Here is a 19,399-nt window from a genome sequence, read left to right as displayed (position 1 = left end):
TTTGATTGGGTGACATGAGAAATATGTGTGAAGAATTACAGCATTTCTGTGCTTTTGATAGCTGCAGACTCTGGAGTGCATACCTTTTGCTCTGCTGAAGACAAATTGGTGTGTTTCTGAGACTGTTTTCAAACTCAAAGTATTTGCTAAGGTGAGAAAATATTTCTTTAATTTAGATAGAGAATAGTGTGCTTTAAGGAGAAAATTATGAATTATGTGGCGCAAATTGCTTGTAAATATGCTCCCACCTGTGCATGGAAAATTTAGATTTTGAATGTTTGTGTTACATAGCCATGTTAAAAGTGACCCAACCATGCAGGAAAGGCAATCAAAAAACGCTTTTATGTGTCTTAAGGACATTTTAAGTAATTTTCCCATGTGCAGTGTTTTGAAATTATGATTTGAAAATCGTTTTTGAGGTAAAGGAATTGTTTTTAAATTTATGACAAGGACATAATGGTGTATGCTTCTTTATAAGGCAATTGACTGTCCCTGATGTTATTTTTCCCATTTTAATGTAAGACTTTTCTCTGTGGCGCAAATTGCTTGTAAATATGCTCCCACCTGTGCATGGTAAATTTAGATTTTAAATGTTTGTGTTACATAGCCATGTTAAAAGTGACCCAACCATGCTGGAAAGGCAATAAAAAAACGCTTTCATGTGTCTTAAGGACATTTTAAGTCATTTTCCCATGTGCAGTGTTTTGAAATTATGATTTGAAAATCGTTTTTGGGGAAAAGGAATTGTTTTTAAATTTATGACAAGGACATAATGGTGTATGCTTCTTTATAAGGCAATTGACTGTCCCTGATGTTATTTTTCCCATTTTAGTGTAAGACCTTTGTCTGTGGCGCAAATTGCTTGTAAATATGCTCCCACCTGTGCATGGCAAATTTAGATTTTGAATGTTTGTGTTACATAGCCATGTTAAAAGTGATACAAACATGCTGCAAAGGCAATCAAAAAACGCTTTTATGTGTCTTAAGGACATTTTAAGTAATTTTCCCATGTGCAGTGTTTTTAAATTATGATTTGAAAATCGTTTTTGAGGTAAAGGAATGTTGTTAAAATTTATGTGCGCCATATGCCCCCAAATTTCTTTTTCAGGGGTGCAGCAGGGTGTTATTGAGACACCCCTGCAGCTTTGGAAAAATTCCTAATTTGCGATGAGCAAATTGTTAATCGCAAATTGCACCTTCATTTATATGAGCCTCCTAGCCCATGGAAATGAATGGGTAATTTGCAATTAGCAATTTGCTCATCGCAAATTTGGAATGGTAAAGAATCGCTATATATTCCTTAAAATTCGCTATTTTGGAAATGCAAAATAGTTATATGATACATATGGCGGTTGATGTCTAAGAAGATAAGAAGCTTAGGGATACATTTATGATGACTGGCGCAATGAAGTTGACATCACTTACTTCATTGGTAGAGCTTTACATGTATTATGTCCTCTGTATTCTTCATCAAGCGTAACTTTAATCTGCAATCCTGAGTAGGCCTCACCTTAAACAAACCTCTGGATAGGCCACATCTTATTGTCATCCTGAATTAATCATTTAAAATGCTAGGGACAGATTTATGATAGGTGTATGCCTCTTTTGCGCCACTTAGAAAACACTGTCCATGGGGAAATGACTTAAAATGTCCTTAAGACACATGAATGTGTTTTTTTAAAACGTTTGCAATTTTTTTGGGTCACTTTTAACATGGTTATGTGACTCAAACAGTCAAAATCTAAATTCGCCATGCTCAGGTGGGAGCATATTTACAAGGAATGTGCTCCATGGGGAAAGGTCTTATAATGTAATATGGGAAAAATGACATCAGAGACACTGAAATGCCTTATAGAGAAGCATACACCATTATGTCCTTGTCATAAATTTGCAAACCATTACTTTTCCCCAAAAACGATTTTCAAATCATAATTTATAACACTGCACATATGGAAATGACTTAAAATGTCCTTAATTCAAAATTTGCTATTCCTTATTTTGCGATTGCACTGAAGGATTTGCAAATTTTACGATTCCTTAAATGCAATGTATCAAATAAAAAATATGTAAAAAATGATATTAAGGATTTGGAAACTACCACCAACTTCTAGTTTGTGGTAATTTGCGAATTCTTTTCAAAAAGCATTTTTTTCTAAAAAACAAAAGGTCCCATATGACGCCCATACATGTCCTTAGGGCATGTATGTGTGCCATATGCCCCCAAATTTCTTTTTCAGGGGTGCAGCAGGGTGTTCTTGAGATACCCCTGCACGCTTGAAAAAATTCAATTTTTTGTGATGAGCTAATTGCTAATCGCAAATTGCAACCTTCATTCCTATGAGCCTCATAGCCCATGGAAATGAATGGGTAATTTGCAATTAGCAATTTGCTCATTGCAAATTAGGAATAGTAAAGAATTGCTATTTATTCCTTAAAATTTGCTATTTAGGAAATGCAAAATAGTTTGATGGTACATATGGTGGTTCATCTGTAACAAGATAAGAAGCTTAGGGATACATTTATGATGACTGGCGCAATAAAGTGGACATTACTTACTTCATTGGTAGGCCTTTACATGTATTATCTCCTCTGTATTCTTCATCAAGCGTAACTTTAATCTGCAATCCTGAGTAGGCCTCAACTTAAACAAACCTTTGGATAGGCCACACCTTATTGTCATCCTGGATTAATCATTTAAAATGGTAGGGACAGATTTATGATAGGTGTATGCCTCTTTTGTGCCACTGTGCGTCACTTTTATGATGCAACGGCGGTGCTAATTTGCAATTAGCAATTTGCTCATTGCAAATTATGAATGGTAAAGAATTGCTATTTATTCCTTAAAATTTGCTATTTAGGAAATGCAAAATAGTTTGATGGTACATATGGTGGTTCATCTGTAACAAGATAAGAAGCTTAGGGATACATTTATGATGACTGGCGCAATAAAGTGCACATTACTTACTTCATTGGTAGGCCTTTACATGTATTATCTCCTCTGTATTCTTCATCAAGCGTAACTTTAATCTGCAATCCTGAGTAGGCCTCACCTTAAACAAACCTCTGGATAGGCCACACCTTATCGTCATCCTGGATTAATCATTTAAAATGCTAGGGACAGATTTATGATAGGTGTATGCCTCTTTTGTGCCACTGTGCGTCACTTTTATGATGCAGCGGCGGTGCAAAAGATTTGCTATGAGGCGACAACATTACAAATTGATGCATTTAGGCAGATATGTCATGGTGTATAAAAAACGTACCACATGAAACCGATGCAGCAGTGATGCAAAAGATGCACCATGTCGTAAGACAGGCCTCACTTGGGGCCATATGTATCAAGCTAATTAGCATTCGCAAAGATCAAAATTCTACGAATTGGCCTTTGCGAATGTTAATTAGACAAATGGTATGTATCAAACAAGTTTGATGCAAAATAAGGAGTAGCAAAATTTGCTATTCCTTATTTTGCAATTGCACTGAAGGATTTGCAAATTTTGTGACTACTTAAATGCAATGTATCAAACAAAAAATATGTGAAAAATGACATTAAGGATTTGGAAACTATTGTGGTAAATTGGTGGTAATTTGTGAATTCTTTTCAAAAAGCTTTTTTTAAAAAAAACAAAAGGTCCCATATGACGCCAACACATGCCCTTAGGGCATGTATGTGTGCCATATGCCCCCAAATTTATTTTTCAGGGGTGCAGCAGGGTGTTCTTGAGACACCCCTGCACCCTTGGAAAAATTCCTAATTTGTGATGAGCAAATTGCTAATCGCAAATTAAACCTTCATTCCTATGAGCCTCCTAGCCCATGGAAATGAATGGGTAACTTGCAATTAGCAATTTGCTCATCGCAAATTAGGAATGGTAAAGAATCGCTATTTATTCCTTAAAATTCGCTATTTAGGAAATGCAAAATATTTTGATGATACATATGGCAGTTCATCTCTAACAAGATAAGAAGCTTAGGGATAGATTTATGATGACTGGCGCATCACCAGGGATGTGCCAGTCATCTTGCGCCGCTGTTCCGCCACCCATGGTGTGCTGCATTTACAATGCGGCACAGCATGGGGCAAAAACGGCACAGATGCTTGACGCATCTGTGCCGTTAAGGTGGCGCATTGCTGGAGTTGTATCGCAAGTGCGATGCAGCTCCAGCAAGGCTCAGGGGTGCACCATCTCCACAATGTTGCGTCAAGACCTATGCCTGCTTCAAGCAGGCGCAGAGTTTTGACGCAGGTTTCTCCTATCTGATTGTAAATGCGGCACACCATGGGTGGCAGAGCAGTGGTGCACGTTAACTGGTGCATGCCTGGGGATGTGCCATTTAACATAAATCTGCCCCTTTACATTTAAGTATGTGCAGGGGACACAGAGTCGGTGAGGCTTATCCAAGGTTAAGAAGAGATGAGTCCTGTTCAGTGAAAGATTAGACATAGGCTTCACCTGCTCAGCATCGCTGGACATGGCTAAATAATAGCTGCAAAATGTTACTCTTGTTAAACAATTTTACTATTATAATCTGTGAGATTTGTCTCTTACTCTGCAACATCTCATTGTTGTTATCTTTCTTTAAAGATAAAGACAACCTCAACATGAGCGACAATCTGCAATCAGTTGATTTTGACCTCATCATTGAACTTGTAATTGAAACATCAGTGGATGTTGATCCCTTGGATGATTTAAATCCTGAGGATGAAGAAGAGCGTGATGAGGATGCAGATTTGTCCGAATTATATGATATAGGATGGGAAGCTGACCTGCTTGAGCCTTTGGAAATATAAACATTTATTTTTAAAATTTATAATTAATAAAAAGTAAAAAGGTAAACCGTTTAATTTAAAAATAAAGACACCTTCAAAAGCAGGTTATGTGTAGTGTCTTCAATAAAATATTAAAATATGCTCATAAAATTAGATCAGATTCAAATATAAAATAGCATAGGTAACATAAATATAAATGTCATTTCTTTTCTGGTATTTCTGTATTGTAAATTTGCCAACGACTAAAAAATCTTCTAATTAAAATGTCAAGTAGTGTGTTAAGTTTTTTATCACTGTTACTGATTTACTGTTTGGTAATAATGGTTAATAACATTATTTATTATATTTTTCCACAGATTCAACTGCAGATCATTTCAAGATTTCACCATGCCTACAATAGAAAGACAGAGAAAGGCTGCAAAACGTCAAAGACAGCAGGTGAAAAAAAATACGCAGCAGTCCTCTAACAAAAAGATTTGTCAAGTCACGAAGAAAGCACCGGGTAAGAGCACAAAACAATTTTTAAGAAATATGTGTAGTAAAAAAAATATTACTACAGAAAATGTTTCAGTCCATAAAACGAGAAGGAAATCAAATGGAAAAGAAAGGCCAATGAAAAATGTTACTGCTAGAGCAAGAGATAACTCTGTGCATGATAGTAGAAGGAAACAACATTTTAGGGAGATTCGTAAACGAATGTTCCGGAACAGGATAATTGGCAATTTGTTAAAAAATATTAAGAAAGGTCAACAGAAACTGGTTTTTTATAAGACAAAAAAAAAAGTTGAGAAAGTTATTGATCAGGCATTTGAAATTAAACGTAAGTTATTTATTTTGATAATCAATAGAATTAGGAAGCTAAACAAGGCAATTTTTGATTTCAAAAGAAATAGTAGATGGAAGAGAATAGTTAATCGTAGTAATTTTTGTGAAGTTTTTTCTGGAGAATGGATGCATAGTTCAAGCTGTGAGGCATTTTTTAATGAGGAGAGTTATTTCCAGGATAATGATTTGGTGCATGCAGTTGACACCAGTGGTCGTGCTTATGAAGTGAAAGATGGTTGTCCAGTTGAAAAAGAAAAACTTGTGACAACAGAGGCAGAAGAGGTGTTAGGTAATGAGGTTTTAGGAAGACGTGCTAAGGGTCCTGTGTACACCTGGAAGTGTAGTAGTATTTGCAGTGTGCGACAGGATTCCATCAATTTGCTTTGTGATTTTGTACGGTCATTTAATAAGAAAAGTTTGAAGCAGAAAATGATGTTGTTGCAAGAATTAGATCCTTGCAGAGTAAGAGAAGTGACAGGTTTGCATGGACATTCACTGGCTTGTCTTTCCAGGAGAGTATGCCAGAGTGTTTTTCATCATTTCAGGATGCTAGCAGTGCATCATAACAAAGTGAGGAAATTAGTTAGAATGTTGTATTATGCTAAGAGTCCAGCAATTATGCTTAAACAATTATGCGCTGCTCTTTTGCATGGTTCTGAAATAGATGTGAAGAATATATGTGAAGAAATTGAGTTTTGTTACTTTGGAAGTAAAGAGGAGAATGTTGAAATTGAGCAAGAAGAAGAGGGTCATGTGGAAGATAGTGTACAGGTTTCCAGTACAGATAATTTCCAGAGGGAAATTGCGACGTTTGAGGTGAAATCAAGTGAGAGGCCTAATTTCACTTGTGTGTGTTGTCGACGCACTTATTATAAGAATCAGACTAAGTTAGTGGATTTATATGCAAAAAGTGAAAGGGAAAATAATAGTGAATGGAAGGATTTTGCAACATACTTGATGGTAGAAAATTGTTTTGATTTGGGATTGGATCAACGTGTGTGTACTTATTGTTGTTGCAAATTAAATCAAAACCAGATGCCTGCTAGAGCAGTTCATAATAATCTGGAATTGGTTGAGATTCCTTCTGAATTGAAGGATTTAAATACTTATGAATCTATTTTGATTCAAAGTATCCATCCCTTTCAGGCTATTGTAAGAATGGAGCCAAAGACAGGGAAATTGCCTCCATCAGATTTACAGAGAGGATTAAAGGGAAGAGTTGTTTATTTGCCTCTAGATTTGAAGAAAAACATTAACACAATTGGAGTAGAAAAAGTGGAAGAGGAACCTCTGGTTATCTTAGTTAATGGGGTTCCGACAAAGAATAAGAAAATATGGCAAGATTTAGTAGATGTTAGGAAAGTTAAAAAGGCAACATTGTATTTGAAAAAAAATAATAAATACTATAAGAATGTATATGTTGCAGAAGAGGAAGTAAGTGAGGAAGAGGATAGCGATTTGTGTGCTGGTCAAATTGAGAAAGTAGAACCCTCTACTAGTGAAGAAATATATGAACATTATAGTGTTCATCCTTTGCATTCCAAGGAAGTCATGGGGAATGCTATTGAGTTGTTTCAAATGAAACAAGCCAAAGGGAGTCCCATTAGTGTTTGGGAGGAAAGTTTGGAAGCTCGGTGTTTCCCACAGCTTTTTCCAACAGGTCAGGGAGGAAGATATGATGAGCGACCTCATCAAATTCCTGCTTCTGAATACCGGACTTTGCGATTGTATGCAGGAGATGCTAGGTTTCGACAATGCATTCCTTATTTGTTTCATCTCCTGTTTGAAAGCGATCTGTCTGGACTGTCATATGCAGTGAACCACATCTTGAAAAGTGGTATACACATGCAAAACATCTCGGCAAGTGACTTTATGGATAAAGTCAATGTCCAAGACAGTATTTTGGATTCTCACCTGATTAATCTCATGGCGTGTCAGCGTGGTACTAATGAGTACTGGTACCGTCGTCATGGTGATTTAAAATGTATGCTGAGGAACTTAGGTACTCCCACATGGTTCCTCACTCTGAGCTGTGCCGAGTATGGCTGGGAAGACTTACTTGAATTTCTACGAGAGGCAAATGCTAACGTAGATAACATCGAATTCAAGACACCTGGAGAACTGTGCTCTTTGGATCCAGTCAATGTATGTAGGTACTTCAATCATAGATTTGAAGCTATGATGTCTTTCATCATGAATAAGAAGAATCCACCTCTTGGAGAGGTGTTGGATTTCTTCTGGAGAAAGGAGTACCAAGCAAGAGGTGCTCCTCATATACATATGTTGCTGTGGATCAAGGATGCACCTAAATTTGGAACGGATCCAGAAGACTCAGTGATGAGTTTCATCCAACAGTATTCTACGTGTGCTGTTCCAAACGCAAAGGAGAAGAAAAGCCTAAGAGAAAAAGTTCTGCGTTTCCAAAGCCATCGATGTGGAAAGTACTGCCGTCGTAAATTCCGAAACAAGGACAAGTTCTACACTAAATGTCGTTTCGGCTTTCCACGACCGGTGATTTCTAAAGGAAGAGTAAACAGTTTGATGTCTTCGCTGCGACACAATGTCATGAAGAAATCACCTAAAAACACTTACAATTTGAAGAGGAACCAAGAGTCCAAGTACATCAACGACTACAACCCGGTGATTTTGTCCATGTGGAATGCTAACATGGATATACAGTTTGTGGCTGATAACTGTATGGCTGTGGCTCGGTATGTGACGTCTTACATCACCAAAAAAGAGAAGACAGAATTGAAGGATATGTGGGAGGACATTTCCCATGAAAAGAGCCTCAGCAAGAAGTTGTACAGTTTCAGTCTGAAGATGTTGTCGCATCGAGAAATCGGAGCGTACGAATGTTCTGACCGGTTGTCTTCAGCAAGTCTCTATGCCAAGTCCAGGAGTATCGTTTGGGCGAGTCTTGGTCTTGCAGCAACGCGTAATCGAGTTCTCAAACCTGTGCGGGAAATTGAGTATTTGGCGGAAAAGGAGCCAAACAGTACCGACATTTTGAAGACAAACATGTTGGATACATATTATCCAAATCGAAGCAGTCACCTCGAGAATGTTTGTCTGTATGAGGTTCTGCAAAATTACATATTCAAGAGGAACATCAAAGAAGATACTGAGAAAGGAGTGTATGCTGTAATAGGAAGTGAGGGATGTCTGGTCAAGCAAAGAAAATGCCACTTGGTAAACCATCGAAAATTGAGTGGTGAATCTCCTGAAAAAAAGGAGTTTTTCTATTTAGCACTTTTGCAACTTTTCAAGCCTTGGCGTGCAGAAGAGGAACTGCTTGGAGATTTCCTCTGTTATGAAGACTCTTTCAATGCCGCCAAGGAGACCATAGAATGTCCTGCTTTTCCCAAATATGTAGAAATGTTGAATGCGGAAATTGAGCAGGAAGCAACGATTGCAGCCGAGATTGCCAGAGACAGTTCTCAGGACAGTCAGAGTTCTGCTTCATTGAGTCAGGATCCACTAGGAGGACCTGTTATCGAAAATGAAGCTGCCACTGCTATGAATGAAGTGGAAAGAGCCATGGCACATGCTCAAGAGGATGCGGTTAACTTAGAAGAGTTGGAAAGACAACTCAACGTTGAGCAGAGGAAAATATATGACGAAGTTACCATGCAAATTGATCATGGATTAAGTCATGATAAGAAAGAGTGCTCATGTACGTCGTTGAAGCCTGTCCGACTGTACGTGAGTGGAGAAGCGGGAACTGGAAAAGTTTCCTCATTAAAGCAATTTCATGCTATTTGCAGGAAAGGACAGAGTCATCGCTGTCTTGTGTTGTCACTGCTCCAACTGGACTGGCAGCACATAATATTAAAGGGATTACTTTACATCGTTTACTGATGCTGCCAGTGGAGCATGACAACAAATTACAATATCACAAGCTATCTGGAGATGCTTGTTTTGAAGTTTCAAGAATCTTGAGGAAAATGAAACTTCTTATCATTGACGAAGTAAGCATGGTTTCCAATGTCATGCTTGCCTTTGTGCATTTGAGGATGCAAGAAGTTCTCAAAACAGAGTATGATGTGTTATTTGGTGGCAAACACATCATTGTTTTCGGAGATCTTCTGCAGCTGACACCAGTGAAAGGGCAACCTGTGTTCAAAATGCTCACGCATGAAGATACCAGGAAGTGCCTAGGCAGCATTGGCAACGTCAATATATGGTTAAACTTCAATTATGCTGAACTGCATAAAAATATGCGTCAGGCGAAGGATGAAGTTTACAAGACTATTCTACAAGATGTTAGAATTGGAAAAGTGACCGAGCATGGGAAAGAAGCTTTACATGCACGATTACTGTCAAATTTATATCCAGAACAAGATGTTGTGCCTGAGAATATTTTTCAGAAAATTACTGAGAAGAAATCTGGAATATGTTTGATGCCAACTCTTGCAGAATGTGCCAAATTTAACAACAAAATGTTGCATTTAGAAAAGCAAGAGATTGTGAAACTGGAAGCTATTGATAGAGTAGAGCATATGGGATCAACAATTATTTTGTCTGAGAATCTGAAAACAAAATTGGATTCATTAGAGAAGAGTATATCTAAAACTGCAGGTTTTGAAAAGACTCTGAATGTGTGCTTGAACTGCCGTATAATTTTAAGAAGGAATTTACATGTTGAAAGAGGTCTGGTAAATGGATCAATGGGTAATGTTGTTGATTTTGTAAAATACAGAAATAGAGATGGAATTGAATTTTTAAAAATTAAATTTGATGGCATTGAGGAAGTACAGCTAATTGCTCGTTGTTCTGCTAGATTTTTGCTTGTAAAAGACTTATATGTTCGCCGTAAGCAGTTTCCTGTTTGCTTGGCATATGCGGTGACAATTCATAAATCGCAAGGTTTAAGTGTAGACAGTGCATTGGTGAATATTGGCAGTTCTGTGTTCAAGGAGGGTATGGCATATGTGGCATTGTCACGAGTTAGAACTTTATCGGGATTGTACTTGATTGAGTGTGATGTCACAAACATTAGTGCGGATCTAGATTGTGTTAAGGAATACAATAGGTTAAGAAGAGAGTATGCGCCACATTTGCCTCAGTATCCTTTGTTTGAGAAACGTGTGGTAGGCCGGAAACGAAGAAATGAGAACAATACTGGGGAGGTTGTAGCAAAAAGACAAAAAGTCAATGAACCTAAAATTACAAGCAGAAACAAAAAGGATTCTGTTGAAGATGTTGTTGGTTTTCAGTTTGAAAACAGTTCTGGTGTCAACTGCTATGCTAATGTAGTGGTTAATGTTTTGTTTTCTCTAAAAAATGTAAAAGAAGAGATTGTGGTCAATTCTGATCAAAGATTTAGCAGTTTGTTAAATTCTGTGTTAGAGAAATGTACCACTGATAGAAGAAACATAGAAAGTGTGTCTGAAATTCGAAATCTGTTAGACAGATGTTCAGGCCAAACACAATTCTCTCAAAATATTCAGCAAGATTGTCAGGAGTTTTTAATGTATATGCTTGATGTATTACATGCTGAAGGTGTAGATGTAGATCAGCTGTTTGGGCTTTCTTATCAATGGCAGCATGACTGCGAGAACTGTATGGTATCAAGTACTACTAGTGTAGACTCAGAAAGATTTATATATTTAACTTTGCCAGACAGTAAATTAGTCTCCTTTAATAAGCTAGTAAAAGCAGCTGATCACAACATGGAGTGTAGCCAATGTAAATCTGAAATGATGTCCACATTATTTATACGAACATATGGCCAGTATGTCATTTTAATGTTCCAACGATGTAGGCCTGATGGAACAAAATTGACAACTTTAATTAAAAATTTTGTAGCTTCGCAGTTGTCAATATCAGGAAGGACTTTTGTAACTGCAGCAATTATATATCATGACGGCCCTTCAATAACATCAGGACATTACACAGCTTATTTAAAGTCTAGAAATGGCTGGTCATTCTGCAATGATTCTGTTTTAATTTTCAAAAAAAAATTGCCGTATGACCTTAAAAACTCTTACCTGGTGTTTTTAAAACCAAAATTTTAGGGAAATAATCTCGGGATGTGCTCTGTGGAATTTCAAGAAGTTCTAATGGCTCCTACACAATTTGGCCTTGAGGATAAGTGTAGTTCAGAGACATAACTTCTAACCATAGGACTGGACATTATGGAGAAATACGTGCACTTTGAATGAGTTCAGAAAAACTGTTTCTTTTTATAAACTAATTGAAGCAGCCAATCAAAACATGGAGTAGAGGGAATGTAAGTCTGCAATGCTGTCTACTGTTTTACATTGCTTTGTGATTAAAAGTGATGTAGAGAATTAAATAATTGTAGTAGTCATAGAGGTAGTGTAAGTCTGCTTGTATCAGTGTCATAGGAAAAGTAGAACATGACTGAGCAAGAAGGGGAAGATATTACTATTCCAGGATTGTGAAAATGATCTTCAACATTTTAATTCTGAAAGTTGCGGAAATGCCAAATGACGGGATTGGCTTACAAGAAATCCAAGAGTTATAAATGGCTCTGACCAGATTTGGCCTTGTGGAAAATTGTGGTAGAGAGCAAGAAGTCATTTATTGCATGTAACGTGTTTTTAAAAACGATGGAGATTTTCTTTCAGAAAGTGGCGGGCTGAAAGTAATAACAGCACAAAAGAGTGTAAGCTGTTCATAGGACATCCTTGGACGTCATGGAAAGTAAGTTAACTTTAAGGAGTTCTGAATTTTGATTTCTGATGTTGTATGGGTTTTTTAAACACAATCATTTTGATTGTGTTTTTTTTTCCCCGCTGTTACATGATGAATACCTTCAAGTCACTGTTTTTAGTGAATTTTGATACATTCTGAGAACAGCAAAAATAAACCATTTAACATGTATAATTAATTCTGTACTGTTTGCATTTATGATGTATATGTAGAACTGTGTAGGAGGCATGGAGAAGGTGAGGCTTCTGTAAGTGTCAAAGTTGTTGCATGCAGTGCTGCACTTCTGCGTATTCTTTCATATGCTAGACTACATCTGCACAATGAGATACCTAAGCAAAGGAAACACAAGTGATGTGATTGTGAAATGAGCAAAATAAATTGCGTGTATTTCAATTACATCACCTGTGTTTCCTATCATTACGAATCACATTGTGCAGATCAAGTTTAGGTCTGTCCAGGGAAACATAGGAGGTTTGGACTTTGTTGAAGAGTGCAGTGGACATGACTCACTTCATTGGTAGACCTTCACATGTATTATGTCCTCTATTCTCTTCAACAACTCGAAATTTCATCTGCAACCCTGAGTAGGCCTCACCTGAAACAAAACTCTGGATAGTAGACATCTTATTGGCATCCTGAAGCAATTATTTAAAATTTTAGTGTCTTGCGACACTTTTCTGAAACAACAGCAATGCAAAATATGCACCATGTTTTAAGATAGGCCTCACTTCATCTGCATCAAGATACTGTTAGTTTAAAATGTATATCTTTAGGACTGTGTAGGGGGCCTGGAGAAGCAGAAGCTTCTGTAAGTGTCAAAGTTGTTGAAAAACTATTTGTCCTTCAATCTTTTCCCTTGTCTTTTGTAATTTTTAAATACATGTTTTAATATTTTTCAAATGTTGGTTCTCTCTTTCACAGATTGAAAGTATAAAAACAAAAAGTGAGTAATTTAACGGCAATTATAAGGTAAATATTTTGTACTCTTTTCGTTACATTTCTATCACATTCACCTACTATTAGTTCCACTGCTTCACTTCTTTAACCCTCAGTTTCCTGCCTTTGCTACTTTCCTCATTCCTTTCTCTATTACCTACTTACTCAACTCCTTCCACTCTTTTTCTCAGTCCCTCTCTTCTCATAGTTCCTCAGTCTTGTTCACTCACTCCGTCTCTATTACTCTTAGTGTCTGTGAATTACTTTCCCACCTTTTTTTTTGGACCGCTTCCCGGGAAGCGGCCCGGTTCGCAAACCAGCAGCGTTACGGGAGTCCACCATTTTGTGTTTCGGTCGAATCAAGATACAAGATGGAGGGCAAATAATGTTCAGAATGGGTAGAAGGGGGCACGGTAGATGTATCTTGACCCCCTTGGTTTTCTGAGGGTGGCTGAGGAGGACCATAGTTCTTCACTCTTGTTCACTCTCTCTGTTTCTATTAATGTCACTGTTTCTGACTGATCAAAAATTTTTTTTTTTAAAAAGAACAGTAACTATAAGGGAAGGAAACAGACAGTTATGTTAAAAGAAAGACAGCTATAGGGAGTAAACTAAGGATACTGTTACCCGCAATCCACTGCTGATGATGTTACTGACCATGTCATGAATGATGTAATATGTGACATCATCAGCAGTGGATTGTGGGTAACAGTATCTCTTGTTTACTCCCTAGAGCTGTCTTTCTTTTCACATAAATGTCTGTTTCCTTCCCTTATACTTACTGTTCTTTTTTTTTAAAAATAATTTTTTTGGTTAGCTTCCGGTTCGCGTACCGGGTAGCGCTCCGGGGAGCGAACTAAGAGAAATAGAGGTTGGCAGAGTTCCAAATATTCTACCAATTTTTTTATAACGGGGAGGTAGTTCTGAAAAGAACTTTTTTTTTAATGTTTTTGTTGTTTTATATTTTTTTTAGTATTTTTTGAACATTTTTTTACTTTTTTTGTATTTTCTGAACGTTTTTATATTTTTTTTGGTTTTTTTTGGGGGGGGGAACAAAAACGATCCATTGTAAAGGGCTCAACAGGAGCAACAAAAAAAAAAGAATTTATTTTTTGGGGCGTTTCGGACAAACATTAACATGATTCTGAATAGCTCTCATAATCAAAATGATGCTACTTTCCCTGTAGCAAATGAAATCGCCGCAGTGCACGCACACTTGCTTCACGTGCCCAAACAACATTTGAATGTTTGGGATCATCTCCCTCGCCTCTGGTCCCGACACCTCTGGAACAACCGATCTTCTTGCCATCGGAAGGGGATTTTGTTGCTCATCACGTAGCTGGGCAGCACTATAATTATTAGGATGCCACCTACTCATATGCCGATGCATAGTGTGATTGCCGTAACTGTACTTTTTTTCAGTTCCCCTTGACAGTCTATCACCGCATATACGGCAAAACACGTAGCGTGCATTTACTTTTTTTTGCCCCTCAGGAAATTTATAGAATTGCCAAATGTAGTTCTCTTTTCGATTATACCTCCTGGGCTCCTCTGGCAAAAACCTTGGCTCTTCCTCCTCTTCCTCCTCTTCCTGTTCTTCCTCTTCTTGTTGTAAAATTACTTCAGCAGGTGGTCCTCTCTTCTTTGGATTTGGTGGAGGTGGTGGGTTAGAACCAGCTGAAGCTACTAATGAAGCCATGTCACAATGTAAATAAAGGGTCTTTCTCTCACCAAGATGAAAGTCAGAGTGAGGAAAGAAGGAGGGGTTTTCATCATTTGGGAAAAGCAAAAGTTCTAAACCAATGAAAAGTGTTCATTTTAGATCACATGACCTAGTATTACATCATTAGGAAACCAAAAGTGAAATGAACCAATGAAAAGTGTTATTACCGAGTAACATGACCTGCTGTGTTTACGTTACGCGGTCGGCGCCGCGCCGCGGATCGCTTCCGGTTCGCGTACCGCTGCGCTTCCGGGTACGCTAACGTAGCACGTCATATGACGTATCACGCGAGAACGCGAAACGTCATGCTGACGCGACGCGTCACGATGTTGTTTTCTAACGCGACAGTTGCGCAAACGGAACGTTTACCGGTTCGCGGACCGGGTCGCGGCTCCGAATTGAGCTAACGGGAAGCTAACCGGTTCGCGTACCGGGAGCGAAACAATAAAAATAATTTAAAAAAAATTGTATTAAAAACATGTAAAAAATATTTTTCGATTTAAAGAAGAATACATTGTAAAGGTTTTGATATTTGCTATTAAAAAACCATTGAAATTCACTGAAAAAACCATAGGTTATAGACCATATATAGTTAGGAATTAGCATTTACAAAACCTTGAAAATTCACTGAAAAAACCATAGGTTATAGACCATATATAGTTAGGGATTAGCATTTACAAAACCTTATTTTACTCACACAAAACCATTGAAATTCCATATATAGTTAGTTGTACTAACTATATATCGCGCACCCGCAATCCACTGCTGATCATGTCACATATTACATCATTCATGACATGGTCAGTGACATCACTGATGACATCACTGATGACATCTCAAATGACATCACTGATGACATCACTGATGACATCTCAATGACATGACTGATGACATCACTGATGACATCTCAAATGACATCACTGATGACATCTCAAATGTCTTACATATTGAAGAATGAGTGGATGTATAAGTGTCTGGATGAAGGATTTAGTAGGTGTGTGACTGACTGTATGAGTGAGTGATTAAATGTGTGTCACTGAGTGCATGGGTTAGTGAGTAAACTGTCTTAATTTGTGCATCATTATGTCTGTTGTTCTGTAAACTGCTGCATGTGTTGATCAGTAGCTATATGAGTAAGTATATGGGTTATTGATTGGTTGCCCAAGTATTTGTATGGGAGACTGAGTGTGTGTGTGGGTGGCTGGGAGGTGTATGACTCTGTGCATAGATGTGTAAGCAGTTGATTCACTAGATATATGGATTCAAAAGTGCATGTGGAAACAGGTGTATGGGCGGTTGACTGAGTGCATTGGGGAGTGAATGGATATCTGAGTGCTACATGTCAAAGTAAGAACATATGTAAAACACAGTACATGTGAGAGTTGACATATATAAATAACTGTGCATAAGAGCCCGTGAATGTGTGAGTGGCTGTATTGATCATTGTGAACTTGTATCAGGGATTTTAATAGAGAGTAAATATGTGTTAGTATATGTTTGAATAAGTAAGGTATGTATAACTGTAAAGTTGAGGAAATGGAGGTGTAATTGATTCTTTGCATGACTGAGTAGGTGTGTGAGTAACTCCATGGATGAGTGACAGTCTGTGAGTGTCTGTTTACACTGAGTGTATCTAAGGTTATTTTAGAGTCTGAAGAAGTTCATCGTATTATCACATGAATGATGTCATCAGTGATGTCATCAGTAATGTCAAATGAGATGTCATCAGTGATGTCATCAGTCATGTCATTGAGATGTCATCAGTGATGTCATCAGTGATGTCATTTGAGATGTCATCAGTGATGTCATCAGTGATGTCACTGACCATGTCATGAATGATGTAATATGTGACATGATCAGCAGTGGATTGCGGGTGCGCGATATATAGTTAGTACAACTAACTATATATGGAATTTCAATGGTTTTGTGTGAGTAAAATAAGGTTTTGTAAATGCTAATCCCTAACTATATATGGTCTATAACCTATGGTTTTTTCAGTGAATTTTCAAGGTTTTGTAAATGCTAATTCCTAACTATATATGGTCTATAACCTATGGTTTTTTCAGTGAATATATATATATATATATACCGGTGCATGATCAGGCCTGCTCATCGCTGGCCAGTGAGCCATCCATTTGAAGAGGTCAAGGTTTTTATGTGCATATTTAAGCTCGGCTCCCCTAGCTGGATGCTCGTCTATTGAAACCTTCTGGGCTCCCCATCTCTAACTGGTACTGGCAAACCACAAGGTTGGTGCACGGAGTATCTGCCATTCTCGTAACAGGTGCACCCTATTTTCAAACTTCTAAATGCCCATATTCTTCTATTGTAGATAAAATCCCGCATCATTGCAGTTCAATAAATTCAAGGAAATGTCTGGTGTCATTTGCTACGAAACTGGTTTTGGAGTTGATGTTCAAGGTACCTCCAGGTGCTTTTTTCAGGGAAAATATATACTTCTATGGTATAATTTGCATGTGCCAGTGCTTTATATATTAGTAAAACGTTCTATTTCTGATAATTTCTTAATGAAATACATCATAGATATGTTTTTTTAATTTTTTAAACAGCTCAACACTATAAATGACCAATTTAGTGCAGTTGGTTACAGCAATTTCCTTCTTATATGTCTGCCACTACCCTAGTCCAGATATTTCCCTTACCATTATTGAAGGGTACCCTGCTAATAATTTCATTTCTTTGCGCAAATCTAAAAAAGATGGACATATACATCTAAAATCAGGACAAAAAAACGAACTTTGTGCAAGTGGGTGCCAAATAACAGCTGTCCTCCATTACAACTTTATATACACCTGCACTGTGCCCTTTGTGGCTGCCATGTTACTGGAGAACATGTGCAAAATGTGGATCAATGTAGCAAACTTATAGTAAATGGCATGATCTTAAACAGTTGGGAATGGAATATGTTTCCATCTAAAACAATACATTTGGGTCTGTGTGCGAATTATGTTAAGTGGACGCTATACTCTTTTCCAAAGATTATATGCTTGCACTTTACTGTGTAGGGTAGCCAAAGGCAGGGGCGTATAATCAGCACCATGAGCTCGACATTTGTAACAGTTTTCTGACTTGTTGCAAGAACTTGGCTGCCCAGCATGAGAGCTGTAGCGACTGGCTATTTAGTAATGCCATTATGGAAGGCCGACATGATCAAATCTGAAGAGAACGGAGAGCTGGAAGTAGAAAATGCCATCTCCAGTTATTAACAGCTGGGCATATGCACAAAAAGTGTAGAACTAACTGAATCTATGACATAATATCGGAACACACATTATCGTAGTACAAAATTATCGACACAAAAATATCGACATCAAATATATCGTCATCCTATACTTATTTAAACACATACACAAATATTGAAATTAAAATATCGCAATACATAAACATCGATATCAATTATATCGAGCACATATATATCGCAATATTTAAATATCGATAATTAAAATTTATAAACAGTACGTTAAAAATATCGAGAGTAAAAATATCGACTACAATAATATCGTTATTTAAGCAATATCGAACTTTTTAATTATTAATCTATAACACTGTTAAACATTAAAAAATTACTATTAGCACTAGAACTAACATTTTACAACAATTTATAAATAAAAATATGTTCACATTGTAAAATAAATGATTTACACATTTATAAATTATTTCTTTAACATATTATATAAAGGTATGTATGCTCAACATTAATTAGCGTTTACCATATATGGTAATTAATTACACCAACAGTTTTTCAAAAATACAAACCAACGAATCAAAACAGTACAAACATAAACTCACCAATAGCTAACTAATTACTAACTCCAAAACACTATATAAACAATTACATCCAACAAACAAATTACCTGAGAAAAGTAGAAGACAGGAAAGAATACTGTGGATACATTTGAGGACGCCTACAAGAAAACTAAGATTCAACCTACCATTAAGAGGATTGAAAGTAAGTAACAAAATGTAACTTAATTAAAAGAACTGCTAAAATTACACAGTTAGTAAAAAGGACTAATTACTCATACATATGTATTGTATATTATCTCCTACCACTACAGAAATCTTCACTACTAAAGAACAGAAAAACCTAAGAAGAAAAGTACGAAACTACTAACAAAGTAATTATTTTCAATTTTTTCTCGAACAACATTAATTAATTGAAGCTTTAACATTAAAACAGCAAACAGACCTGCTACCAAAAATATGTTTCTAAATATGGATTTTAATGTTTATATATTTTTTTTACAGATAAAGACATCAAAGAAAATACAGGCCACAATAGAAAAGTGAACAGATTGCCTTACACCTACAACAGCATTAAAACTCAGCATAACAAGCAACTAATTCAAAGTAAGTCAATTAAATGATGTGACAAACAGTAACTCCTAAAGAATTAAAAATTGCTAACATATTGTAATAATTGATGCATATATCCTTATTTT

Source organism: Lissotriton helveticus, chromosome 6 (genome assembly GCF_964261635.1).
Source record: "Lissotriton helveticus chromosome 6, aLisHel1.1, whole genome shotgun sequence".
In the NCBI taxonomy this organism is placed as follows: Eukaryota; Metazoa; Chordata; class Amphibia; order Caudata; family Salamandridae; genus Lissotriton; species Lissotriton helveticus.
The sequence above is the reverse complement of the archived record's forward strand: the minus strand, read 5'-3'. Positions refer to the sequence as shown.